We start from the raw sequence: 13,310 nt of genomic DNA, 5'->3' as shown, positions 1-13,310 counted from the left end.
AGTTGGTGTGGTGGAAAACTCAAGTGCAATGTTTTTGTTTTTTTGTCATATCAGCAACACACCATAGATTTGTGGAGCAAGATTGAGCTTTGACAATACACCTTAAGGAGGATATTATTGTGTCAAGTGTGGCGTGTGTTCTACTTCAGTGACTTTGAGTGAGTGTGTGTGTATGTGTGTGTGTGTGTGTGAGGTGGGCAGGTTCAGGTTGGCGGTTTGCATCCTGTGACCGGCATACCGATGGTTGGGAGGAGAGTGAAGGTGTGAAACACACTTCTTGCGCTGTGTATGTGCGGGGGCGTAATTGTCACTTACATTTCAGACATTAAGCAGATGCTCTTATCAAGAGCAACTTACAGTTAGTTAGTGCATGCATCTTAAGATAGCTAGGAGATACAGTCACATATCACGTAAGCACATTTTTCCTCAATAATGAAGTTATCAGCAAAGTCAGTGCTTGTAGGAAAAGTCAAGTACAAGGTTTAGTTGCCTGTCATATCAGCAACACACTGTAGATTTGTGGACAGCTTACAGGAAAGCAAAATAAATCTCACAGAAACATTTTGACAATCACATTCTGTATAGCAGGGCTCTCCAACCCTGTTCCTGGAGACTACTGTCCTGTAGTCTAAAACAGGGCTCTCCAACCCTGTTCCTGGAGACTACTGTCCTGTAGTCTAAAACAGGGCTCTCCAACCAGGTTCCTGGAGACTACTGTCCTGTAGTCTAAAACAGGGCTCCCCAACCCTGTTCCTGGGGACTACTGTCCTGTCGTCTAAAACAGGGCTCTCCAACCCTGTTCATGGAGACTACTGTCCTGTAGTCTAAAACAGGGCTCTCCAACCCTGTTCCTGGAGACTACTGTCCTGTAGTCTAAAACAGGGCTCTCCAACCAGGTTCCTGGAGACTACTATCCTGTAGTCTAAAACAGGGCTCTCCAACCCTGTTCCTGGAGACTACTGTCCTGTAGTCTAAAACAGGGCTCTCCAACCAGGTTCCTGGAGACTACTATCCTGTAGTCTAAAACAGGGCTCTCCAACCCTGTTCCTGGAGACTACTGTCCTGTAGTCTAAAACAGGGCTCCCCAACCCTGTTCCTGGGGACTACTGTCCTGTCGTCTAAAACAGGGCTCTCCAACCCTGTTCCTGGAGACTACTGTCCTGTTGTCTAAAACAGGGCTCTCCAACCCTGTTCCTGGAGACTACTGTCCTGTAGTCTAAAACAGGGCTCTCCAACCAGGTTCCTGGAGACTACTATCCTGTAGTCTAAAACAGGGCTCTCCAACCCTGTTCCTGGAGACTACTGTCCTGTAGTCTAAAACAGGGCTCTCCAACCCTGTTCCTGGAGACTACTGTCCTGTAGTCTAAAACAGGGCTCTCCAACCCTGTTCCTGGAGACTACTGTCCTGTAGTCTAAAACAGGGCTCCCCAACCCTGTTCCTGGAGACTACTGTCCTGTAGCCTAAAACAGGACTCTCCAACCCTGTTCCTGGAGACTACTGTCCTGTAGTCTAAAACAGGGCTCCCCAACCCTGTTCCTGGGGACTACTGTCCTGTAGTCTAAAACAGGGCTCCCCAACCCTGTTCCTGGAGACTACTGTCCTGTAGCCTAAAACAGGGCTCTCCAACCCTGTTCCTGGAGACTACTGTCCTGTAGTCTAAAACAGGGCTCTCCAACCCTGTTCCTGGAGACTACTGTCCTGTAGTCTAAAACAGGGCTCCCCAACCCTGTTCCTGGAGACTACTGTCCTGTAGGTTTTCACTGCAACCCTAATCTAGCACACCTGATTGCAATAATTAGCTGGTTGAAAAGCTGAATCAGGATTGTTACAACTTGGATTGGAGTGAAAAGCGACACGAGGGTAACTCGAGGAACAGGGTTGGAGACCCCTGGTATACAGAGTGTAGGCTGTAGATTGCGCCGGTATATTTTGTGGGAGCATATTGAGTCACTGATGGTAAACTGAATAACTAGGACTGGCTGAACTGAATGCAGGTCTATTTTCATCTCCGTCATGTGAGAACATTGCCAGAGGGTGTTTTGTGTGTGTTCGTCCGCCTGTGTGTCTATGTCCGTCTGTGTGTGCAAGTGTGTGTGTGTTTGTATGTGGACCAGATTCCACTGGTGGCTCAGAATACCTCATCACCTTGTCAGTGTGCCTGCCACCACTGGTTGCACCCCAGTGTATAAGAGCCTAGATGGGAGCCACAACCACACACACACACACATTCAGACAGGGAGTTTCTGTACCGCACAGAGAAAACTATACACAATTTCTGTACAAATCTATTTTTTTGTCTGTTTGTTTTCACACAACACTTCTTGGGTAGCTCAAGAATTGCCTGTTAAATGAGAGAACAGTCCTGGTTCCACAAACAACTAAAGCATACATTTCTTGACCCAGGCCAGGTCCGTTCAAATGGAGGTTGAAGCTACAGATCCCTTCTCCGCACCACATAAACACCCTATCCCCACTGGGACGGCCTTAAAGTTAGCCTCCCTCCAAATACACTGTCCCCGAGTCATCCAAGCTCAAGTACAGAAATACAGAGTACAGAGACATTGTACATCACAAAGGAAAGGTCCAACCAAAGGGGAATTGAATGGGGGTAGGCAGTACAGTACGTGAGGGGTTGATGGGAACTGACTGGGAATGGGGATTGGCAAAGGAAGAGCCACTGATTGTTGTGGTCCTTTATCAGGTCTTCCAGCGTCAACTCAAAAATAGAGATACAGTATACTGATAAATGTATATCTACAGTGGGGAAGAAACGTCCTCAGAAGGCAATCTTTCTGAGGAGAGTATCCTGCATATCGAATTTCTTACATTATGTATGGTGAAGCACTGTGAGGTGTTTCTCGGTGCTGCCACACAGAGGGGGAGATGCAGAAAGTGAAACCAATGCATTGGATTCAACCCAACCAGAGAAAGACATCTGGCATTTTACTACAGAATCTACCCATTTAGTACAGAATCTATCAATACGAGACATCACCTCCTAAGTTTTTCTTCAACACACTGTCTGGCACGCAGTCTTGAAGCACATCCCTTTAGTATGTACAGAGTACAGACAATACTGTGAGGTGCATGTATCATTTACAGTGTACATTGTAGTGAAAGTCAAGCGTCGGGTGTGTCTGAGGGTGTATCAGAATTCCTGTTCGTCTGAGAGGTTTGCTGAGGTTCAGGAAAAGTGATTGGAGCGACGCCTCGCCTCCTCTCCTCTTTACTACTCCCATCAACCCGTCCAAGGTGATAAGGACAGACTGTCTCTGGGGACGCCTTAGCGCCAGACCAAACTGTGTAGAGAAGGATGAACGTCCTTCTCTGTCCATCTATTGCTTTAATTGTCTCTTTCTTTCTGTACTCTCGCTATCGTTAGCTTTCCCTCCTTGATATCCTCTCTCTTTCTCTCTCTCTAAGGTCTTTATTGGCATGGGAAACATGTGTTAACATTGCCAAAGCAAGTGAACTAGATAATAAACAAAAGTGAAATAAACAATAAAAATTAACAGTAAACATTACACACACAGAAGTTCCAAACTAATAAAGACATTTCAAATGTCATATTATGTCTATTTACAGTTTAGTAGTTACGTGCAAATAGTGCAAGTACAAAAGGGAAAATAAATCAACATAAATATGGGTTGTATTCTCTCTCTCTCATTGTTCTCTCTCTCTCTCTGAATATGCTTTTCTCTCTCTCTCATTATGTTCTCTCTCTCATTACATTCTCTTTCTCTCATTACACTCTCTCTCTCATTATGTTCCCTCTTTCTCTCATTTTGTTCTCTATCATTATGTTCTCTCTCTCTCAATATGTTTTTTTCTCTCTCTCTCTCATTATGTTCTCTATCATTATGTTCTCTCTCTCTCATTATGTTCCCTCTCTCTCTCATTATGTTCACTCTCTCTCATTATGTTCTCTCGCTCTCTCTCTCTCTCTCTCATTATGTTCTCCCTCTCTCTCATGTTCTCTCTCTCTAATTATGTTCTCTCTCTCATTATGTTCTCTCTCTCTCATTATGTTCTCTCTCTCATTATATTCTCTCTCTCATTATGTTCTCTCTCTCTCTCATTATGTTCTATCTCATGTCCTTTCTCTCTCATTATGTTCTCTCTCTCTTTCATTATGTTCTCTCTCTCTCATTATGTTCTCTCTCTCTCATTATGTTCTCTCTCATTATGTTATCTCTCTCATTATGTTCTCTCTCTCATTATGTTCTATCTCATGTTCTTTCTCTCTCATTATGTTCTCTCTCTCTTTCATTATGTTCTCTCTCTCTCTTTCATTGTTATCTCTCTCTCTTTCATTATGTTCTCTCTCTCTGTCATTATGTTCTCTCTCTCTCATTATGTTCTATCTCATGTTCTCTCTCTCTCATTATGTTCTCTCTCTCTCATTATGCTCTCTCTCTCTCTCATTATGTTCTCTCTCATTATGTTCTCTCTCTCATTATGTTATCTCTCTCATTATGTTCTCTCTCTCTCATTATGTTCTCTCTCTCATTATGTTCTATCTCATGTTCTCTCTCTCTCATTATGTTCTCTCTCTCATTATGTTCTCTCTCTCATTATGTTCTCTCTCTCTCATTATGTTCTATCTCATGTTCTTTCTCTCTCATTATGTTCTCTCTCTCTTTCATTATGTTCTCTCTCTCTTTCATTATGTTCTCTCTCTCTCTTTCATTATGTTCTCTCTCTCTTTCTCTCTCTCTGTCATTATGTTCTCTCTCTCTCATTATGTTCTCTCTCTCTCTCATTATGTTCTCTCTCTCTTTCATTATGTTCTCTCTCTCTGTCATTATGTTCTCTCTCTCATTATGTTCTCTCTCTGTCATTATGTTCTCTCTCTGTCTGACAAGGTACAAATCTGTCGTTCTGCCCCTGAACAGGCAGTTAACCCACTGTGCCTAGGTCGTCATTGAAAATAAGAATTTGTTCTTAACTGACTTGCCTAGTTAAATAAAGGTAAAATTAAATTAAATTATTATGTTCTCTCTCTCATTATGTTCTCTCTCTCGTTATGTTCTCTCTCTCTCTGTCATTATGTTCTCTCTCTCTCTCTGTCATTATGTTCTCTCTCTCTCTCATTATGTTCTCTCTCTGTCATTATGTTCTCTCTCTGTCATTATGTTCTCTCTCTCTCATTATGTTCTCTCTCTGTGTCATTATGTTCTCTCTCTCATTATGTTCTCTCTCTGTCATTATGTTCTCTCTCTCTCATTATGTTCTCTCTCTCATTATGTTCTCTCTCTCTCTCTCATTATGTTCTCTCTCTGTCACTCTTTCTCTCTTTCCTCCTGTCTCTTCTGTTTTTTATGCCTGCTCTATTTATAAAGGTAAAATTAAAATTATGTTCTCTCTCTCATTATGTTCTCTCTCGTTATGTTCTCTCTCTCTCATTATGTTCTCTCTCTCTCTCATTATGTTCTCTCTCTGTGTCATTATGTTCTCTCTCTCATTATGTTCTCTCTCTGTCATTATGTTCTCTCTCTCTCATTATGTTCTCTCTCTCATTATGTTCTCTCTCTCTCTCTCATTATGTTCTCTCTCTGTCACTCTTTCTCTCTTTCCTCCTGTCTCTTCTGTTTTTTATGCCTGCTCTATTTACAACGTTACATTTTACAGTAGTATTGGTGGTTTAATAGTTAAATTGCAGAGAATATTGTTTAGAATAGTGAGGTAATATGAAACAGGTAGGTTAATTTGAGGCAAATTCCTTTCAAAACAATGATGTAAGTCTGCTTCCCGGGAATCCAATAACTAAAGTATTTGAGTTACTAATGCCCTTTCCCCATCATGTGAGACCTTAAACAAGGAAAAGCAAATGACCTTATTAAGATCAGATGCAAAAACAGGGCAGGGAGTGACACCACAATTCAGATTGAAAGATTACAATATTATTAGATGGCCAGAAGGGGTAGACCAAGAGGAACATTGAGGTTCATGCATGGCACTGAAACGAAATCCATTATACTCAATAAAATTTGAATCAATCCATAAAAACATTAGGTCATTCAATTGGTGATTCAAAAAAGTATAAATAGAATCAGGCATTCATCTGCATTTGTTAAGATTTATTGTCCGCTGTAATTGGTGTTGGTAGCCTAACACGTGGGGAGCAGAGCGACATCTAGCCGTGACACAGTTCTCTATGGAAATTCTTATAGGAGCCTATTTCAATAGCTGAACATATCACGGCGGTTTGCTGACACCTAGCAAGCACAAAACATGTCCATGTGCAATCTATTTACCGTTTTCGTTCGTTAAAATCAACACTGCATTATTGCAAGTCACTAATTCGTTGGATACAAATAATTAAATGTCTTTCTATAGCGGCCAATGGCGGGAATACGAGCTACTCGATGAGATCCTTTGTCCCGCTCTGCCCCCTCTTTCCGCAAAATGACAGTGCCCTCATGTCATATTGACCATGCAGCGACCACTCAGCTTCGTTCGAAAAACATTCCCTGCGCAACAAAGCGCACTGTCACCGCTCTGCGCAATGGGAAGACCACCTCAATGTATTACTAGCCAAATAAAGGCTATTGGTGCGCTAAGCTGATAATCAAACAACAAAAAACAACCGTCTTCGTGCATAATTATGTTATGCATATGCATTTATGATTTTATGTCAACGAATGTGTAAGAATGTAATGTAATGCATTAGCAGAAACAAATCACTGCAAATGGGAAAATGCAATACAGGGGAAAGGACGCACTCTAAACCAAAACCATCATGTAATTGCATATAGGCCTAGGTAACAAAACAGTAATAAGCTCACCTTAACTTTCCTGTTTTCTTGCACGTCAGCGCTCCGTCGGTCTCTTACAAATTAGATTGATTCCACATGGTGACTTCAGCAGCACCCACTCCAAACTGTTGAAAGTGCGTGTTTAGCAATAGTCATCAATATTTCATATTATAACGCATAACGCGTGGTTAGGCCTAATATATGTTATCGTTTTTGTCTCTTTGAAAAACAGCGTGCAGCTTCCTCCTCTGCTGTTTGTATCCCTCGTATGAAATGCTTTCGCCCAGCTCTACATTGTTGACATTCGAGCGCTGACGTCACCCTGTCCCTCATTCACAACATTGCGCTGTGCAGAAATTACACCAATGCCCCCGTAGAGTTGAAATTTTACTCCAAATGGTGGGCGCATTTGGGATTGGTGAATTGCCTTCACAACCATGTCACCGTAAATTCCGTTATTATAGATGTGTGTGATTCACCGCGGAGCGAGGAACGGGAGAATGGCTAGGGATAATGAAGATCCTTTGAACCACCATCAATAGGCTAAAATAACATCCTCTGGATGCATATCATCATGCCAACCCGAAGACATAAAAAAATAAACACTACATTTTGACAGCATGCATTTAAGATGAATACATCTCACTTATGACATTTATTACTAACCCCCATGAACTGCCCCTTGAGTAGATGCTCTTCACTCATTCACATCCCTGTTAGCCTACACCTAGGACCCAGAAAGCATAATCTCATACTGCTGTGATACAGCCTGGAATCAAACCAGCGTGTGTAGTGATGCCTCTAGCACTGAGATGCAGTGCCTTAGACAACTGCACCACTCCAGAGCCTACTCTGAGTCAATATTCACATCATAAAAATGAATTCCCTTCGACCACACCCACAAGTTGGGGAAAGCAGACATTCTTTCCCATTGTAAAATAGCCAACTTTGTCATCGTTTTTATATTATACAGAACTAACCAAACATTAAGAAATTCTGCTGTGTTATTCAATGTACATGTAACCTGGTAAAAAAAATCCACACCTATGGTTCGCAATGCTCCCCAGTAAAGGAACAGAGCCTGCAAGATGAGCCCTGCAGCTTCAGGCTATTTGGTGTGGGAGAGTGGGAAATGTGGGGATCCGGTAGGCCACACGTAGATATGTGTGAAAAACGTTTCATCACAGGTAAGAAATTTACAGTGTCTTCGAAAGTTTTCATACCCCTTGATTTATTCCACATGTTGTTGTGTTATATCCAGAATTCAAAATTGATTACATATCTGTTTTTTCCCACCCATCTACTGTCACGGCCGTCGTAGCGAGGAGACCAAGGCGCAGCATCGTATGCGTACATACCACGCTCTTTATTATAAGAATGAACACTGAACAAAACTAACAAAACTAACCGTGACGCTATACAAAGAGTGCTTAACAGGCAACTACACATAGACAAGAACCCACAAATACCCTAGACAAAATGGCTACCTAAATATGGTCCCCAATCAGAGACAACGATAAACAGCTGCCTATGATTGGGAACCGATTCAGGCCTCCGTAGACATACAAATACCTAGACTTACAAAACCCCCTAGATATACAAAAAACCCTAGACAATACAAAAACTAATATACCCACCCTAGTCACACCCTGACCTGACCAAAATAATAAAGAAAACAAAGATAACTAAGGTCAGGGCGTGACAGTACCCCCCCAAAGGTGCAGACTCCCAACTGCAAACCTGAACTTATATGGGAGGGTCCGGGTGGGCATCTACCCTTGGTGGCGGCTCTGTTTCTGGACGCCGCCCCCCTCCTTTACACGGGTCCCTCCGCCTTTGTAGAGCGGGACCCTGGATTAATGCTGGAGGCCCCGGACTAGGGACCGTCACTGGAGACCCCAGGCTGGGGACAGTCACTGGAGACACCGGACTAGGGACCGTCACTGGAGACCCCGGGCTGGGGACCGTCACTGGAGACCCCGGGCTGGGGACCGTCACTGGAGACCCCGGACCGTCACTGGAGGCCCCGGGCTGGGGACCGTCGCTGGAGGCCCCGGGCTGGGGACCGTCACTGGAGGCCCCGGGCTGGGGACCGTCGCTGGAGGCCCCGGACTGTGGCCCGTCGTTGGAGGTTCCGGACTGTGGCCCGTCGTTGGAGGTTTCCGGACTGTGGCCCGTCGTTGGAGGTTTCCGGACTGTGGCCCGTCGTTGGAGGTTTCCGGACTGTGGCCGGTCGTTGGAGGTTTCCGGACTGTGGCCCGTCGTTGGAGGTTCCGGACTGTGGCCCGTCGTTGGAGGTTTCCGGACTGTGGCCCGTCGTTGGAGGTTTCCGGACTGTGGCCCGTCGTTGGAGGTTCCGGACTGTGGCCCGTCATTGGAGGTTCCGGACTGTGAAATGTCGCCGGAAGCTCTGGACTGGGTACTGTCGCCGGACGCTCTGGACTGGGTACTGTCGCCGGACGCTCTGGACTGGGTACTGTCGCCGGACGCTCTGGACTGCCGAGTTGCACTGGATACCTGGTGCGTGGTGCCGGCACTGGTGGTACCGGGCTGAGGACACGCACCTCAGGGCGAGTGCGGAGAGGAGGCACAGGACTTACTGGACTCTGGAAGCGCACTGGAGATCTGCATCGTAGAGCTGGCACAATGCGTCCGGGCTGGATGCTCACTTGAGCCCGGCAAGTGCGGGGAGCTAGCACAGGACGCATTGGGCTGTGCAGACGCACCTTAGACACAGTAAGCAGAGCCGGCGCAGGATATCCTGGTCCAAGGAGGTATACTGGAGACCAGGAGTGATGAGCCGGCACCATCCGTCCTGGCTGGATGCCCATTCTAGCCCAGCAACTGCGAGGAGCTGGAATAGAGCGCACCGGGCTAAGAATGCAAACTGGAGACACCGTGCACATCTCTGCATAACACGATGCCTGACCAGTTAGACGCTCCCCACGGTAAGCACAAGAAGTTGGCTCAGGTCTCCAACCTGTGTATTCTCTTTATTACAAGAATGAATACTGAACAAAACTAACAAAATTAACAAAATTAACCGTGACGCTATACAAAGAGTACTGAACAGGCAACTACACATAGACAAGAACCCACAAATACCCTAGACAAAATGGCTACCTAAATATGGTCCTCAATCAGAGGCAACGATAAACAGCTGCCTCTGATTGGGAACCAATTCAGGCCACCATAGACATACAAATACCTAGATTTACAAAAACAAAAGTGAGAAAAATGCCTGCCATGGACGTTTCCCAGTTGCTTTGAATGTTCAAAGTCATAGTGTCATTGGCAGGTTGAAGGGACTCAAATTGTTTTTCATATCCAATTCAAATCTGTTCTGCTTCCTGCAGTCTGAACAACCAAAAAGCACAAGGAATCAGATATTTCAAACCACATTTTTAAACCTCCTTCTTAAGTGGTTTGAAATCAGATTATAAATCAGATTCCTGGCTATGCAACTGATTTATTTGCTCTTAAGTGGTTTTTAGACTGCTATTTGGCATATCTTGTTGCTTGCTATCTACTCTGTTCACAGTTTGACAAGAACATGTGGTAGCTAGCTAACTAACTTGTTAATTATTTACAGACAAATTAGTGAATGCTGGAGAGCTAAACAGTTGCCTAGCTAGCTAGTTGACTGCTGTGGCTTGTTTCGAAAGTTGGATCAATGTATCCTTTGAGGCTTTAAAAGTGTTCTTACACTGTGATTTTGAACACCTAAAGCAACTGGGAAACATCCATGGCAGGAATTATTGTCAACGTATCAGCTTGCTAGCTACCTCACTTCTGAGCGATGGGAATCATGAGCACCACAACCAATCATCCTACACCACTGCGCACACACCCGCCATGACAATTAACGTAGCCATGTAAACAAATGACTGCTGGCTGAACACACACCAACCAGATTTAGTCACTTGCAGTTTGGGCAGTCAGTTTTCCAAAACGGATTTCAAAAACAAAACTGAGCATTTGAGCATTAAGCTTTGAGCATTAAGGCCTGTGAACAAGGCTTTAGTCACCCACAGTGAAACATCCAGACAACCTATTTCAAGATAATTGTTCCAGGCTGTAAGACAGAATGTGTGAGTCTCCACCAGAACAAGAATCTCACCTGGACAAACAACAGAGCTACATTTCATATAAATGATCAATTATAGACAATCATAATTTCATTCATCATTTATGGCCATGTGTTACATAATTAGACAGATATGATTCAGAGGTTGTGAGAGTGTCCTCTCCTCTGCATTATGCAGAAACATAGGACTATTGGTTCAGTACGGAGGCTGCATTAGTCAGGCAGAGAGAGCATGATTTATAATATAGAGACAGCAGATCCCCAAGGAGCTGGCAAGCCATTACATTTTATCAGGTTGCCACAGACTTGCTGCTCCTGGAGCCCATTTATTTTCCCTGGGTGATATTCAGATCAGCCCACATTCTCAATGTCAAGTGGTATAAATAACCAAAGCTGATTCTATCTGCTCAACAGCAGGGAATGATGTACAAAGTGGTAATGCAAGGAGCCAGTGATGGGGATAATCACACAATTTACCTATGCTTCAAATGCAGTGTAAAATTGACAAGGAAGAAACACAGATTTTGCTTTGCTAGTCATGTCCCATATACGCTACTGCCAACCATGCATTTCTACAACAGATACTGGAGACAAAATAGACAGGGAGACACAAGTACACACAGTCAAACTGACAAGGCTCTCAGAAAACTAAACAACAGGAGACCATTGCCTACGTTTGAACATGACCTGATATTGAACAAGACATTTCTGCAAGTGAAAGAAAATAGGAGAGCTCTCGATAAAAGGAAGTGGAGGACTAGGCTTAGCCACACTGGGGGGCTTTGGGGAATTAGTCTGTCACCAAACCATACTGTCAATTCCCTTCCTTTCTTTTTAAAGTAGAGATTACAGATGACACAGCAGTGACAGACAAGCTTGTTATTTGTCTTGATGGAAACATGTAGGGTACATTCCTGCGTGGGCAGGTTGGTGGGTGGGGCCTTGGGTTCAAACTCTGTGCAAATGTTTAGTTTAAGACTGAATGATTGTATGGAAGCTTTCATACACAGAACTTGAAATTGAACAACCAAATCAAATTATTGCATCCAAGATGATCATACTCCAGTTTTGACCTAATCAAGCTACTGAAATATGATGGTAACTTTTGAAACACTTTCAAGTAACTTGGATTTGCAAACATTATGAACACAATATCTATCATACATACTTCACAACATAATGTTGTAGTTTTTGGATATAACTTCATACTCGGAAACAGGTCAATGTAAGTATATTTATTCACCATGCAGGGTATATCCCTCAGGTTAAGGTCAGGCAGCTCATCATGCTGTAGCCACAACATTTACCTTCCAGAGAACAAGATAACATTCACAGGCAAGAAACAAGTGAATGCTCCATGTGATGAAGATACTGTAGTAGGTTTCTTACTTTAACTGTATTTTCACAGTAGCTAGCTTGTAACAGGAATGCCAGGAATGACGGTGAGTGGGATCATCAGTCTTCTTAACCGTCACAAGCCAGTCATGTTAGTCACTAGTCAGTGATATAGCCGTCATCCTCACTGCACTGCAGACAAAGCAAACCCCATCTATTGTCACTGTGCTGTTTCAACTGGGAGACACAAAAACATACTTCAGAAACATAAAAATGCTTTCAGATTTTGTTCCATACCTTCCTCATATACTAAATTTACACTGAACAAAAATATAAACGCAATATGTAAAGTGTTGGTTCCATGTTTCATGAGCTGAGATAAAAGATCACAGAAATGTTCCATACGCAGAAAAATCTTATTTCTCTGAAATTTTGCGCAGAAATTTGTTTACACTCCTGTTAGTGACTATTTCTCCTTTGCCAAGATAATCCATCCACCTGACAGGTGTGGCATATCAAGAAGCTGGTTAAACAGCATGATCATTACACAGGTGCAACTTGTGCTGGGGAAAATAATAGGCTACACTAATATGTGCAGTTTTGTCACATAACATTGATGTAACGGTCGACGTATGAAGGAGAGGACCAAAGCGCTGCGTGGTAAGTGTTCATCTTGATATTTAACGTGAACACTGAAACAAAAACAATAAACGACAACGTGGAATAACTAAACTGAAACAGTACCGTTTGGACCAAACACTGACACAGATAACAAAACACCCACAACTCAAAAGTGAAACCAGGCTACCTAAGTATGATTCTCAATCAGGGACAACGATTGACAGGTGCCTCTGATTGAGAACCATACCAGGCCGAACACAGCAATCCCAAATCATAGAAAAAAGAACATAGACAACCCACCCAACTCACTCCCTGACCATACTAAATCAAAGACATAATAAAAGATCTAAGGTCAGAACGTGACAATTGATGTCTCAAGTTTTGAGAGTGAGTGCAATTGGCATGCTGAATGGGGGGAATTTCTACCAGAGTTGTTGCCAGAGAATTTAATGTTAATTTCTCTACCACAAGCCACCTGGCAGTACATCCAACCGGCCACACAACCGCA

General features: G+C 43.5%; 1 protein-coding gene across 1 annotated transcript in view; it reads right to left on the bottom strand.

The window, feature by feature from the left end:
• The window catches only part of LOC135508370 (transcription regulator protein BACH2-like), a 68,704-nt gene extending 61,648 nt beyond the window's left edge, over positions 1-7,056 (bottom strand). The window contains exon 1 of the mRNA XM_064928506.1: positions 6,790-7,056. The gene's annotated coding sequence lies outside the window, so the exon portion shown is untranslated. The remainder of the gene's footprint in view (positions 1-6,789) is intronic.
• Positions 7,057-13,310: the final 6,254 nt, after the last annotated feature.

This window comes from Oncorhynchus masou, chromosome 21 (genome assembly GCF_036934945.1).
Source record: "Oncorhynchus masou masou isolate Uvic2021 chromosome 21, UVic_Omas_1.1, whole genome shotgun sequence".
NCBI classification, from domain to species: Eukaryota; Metazoa; Chordata; class Actinopteri; order Salmoniformes; family Salmonidae; genus Oncorhynchus; species Oncorhynchus masou.
This window is presented reverse-complemented; position numbering and strand designations above follow the sequence as displayed.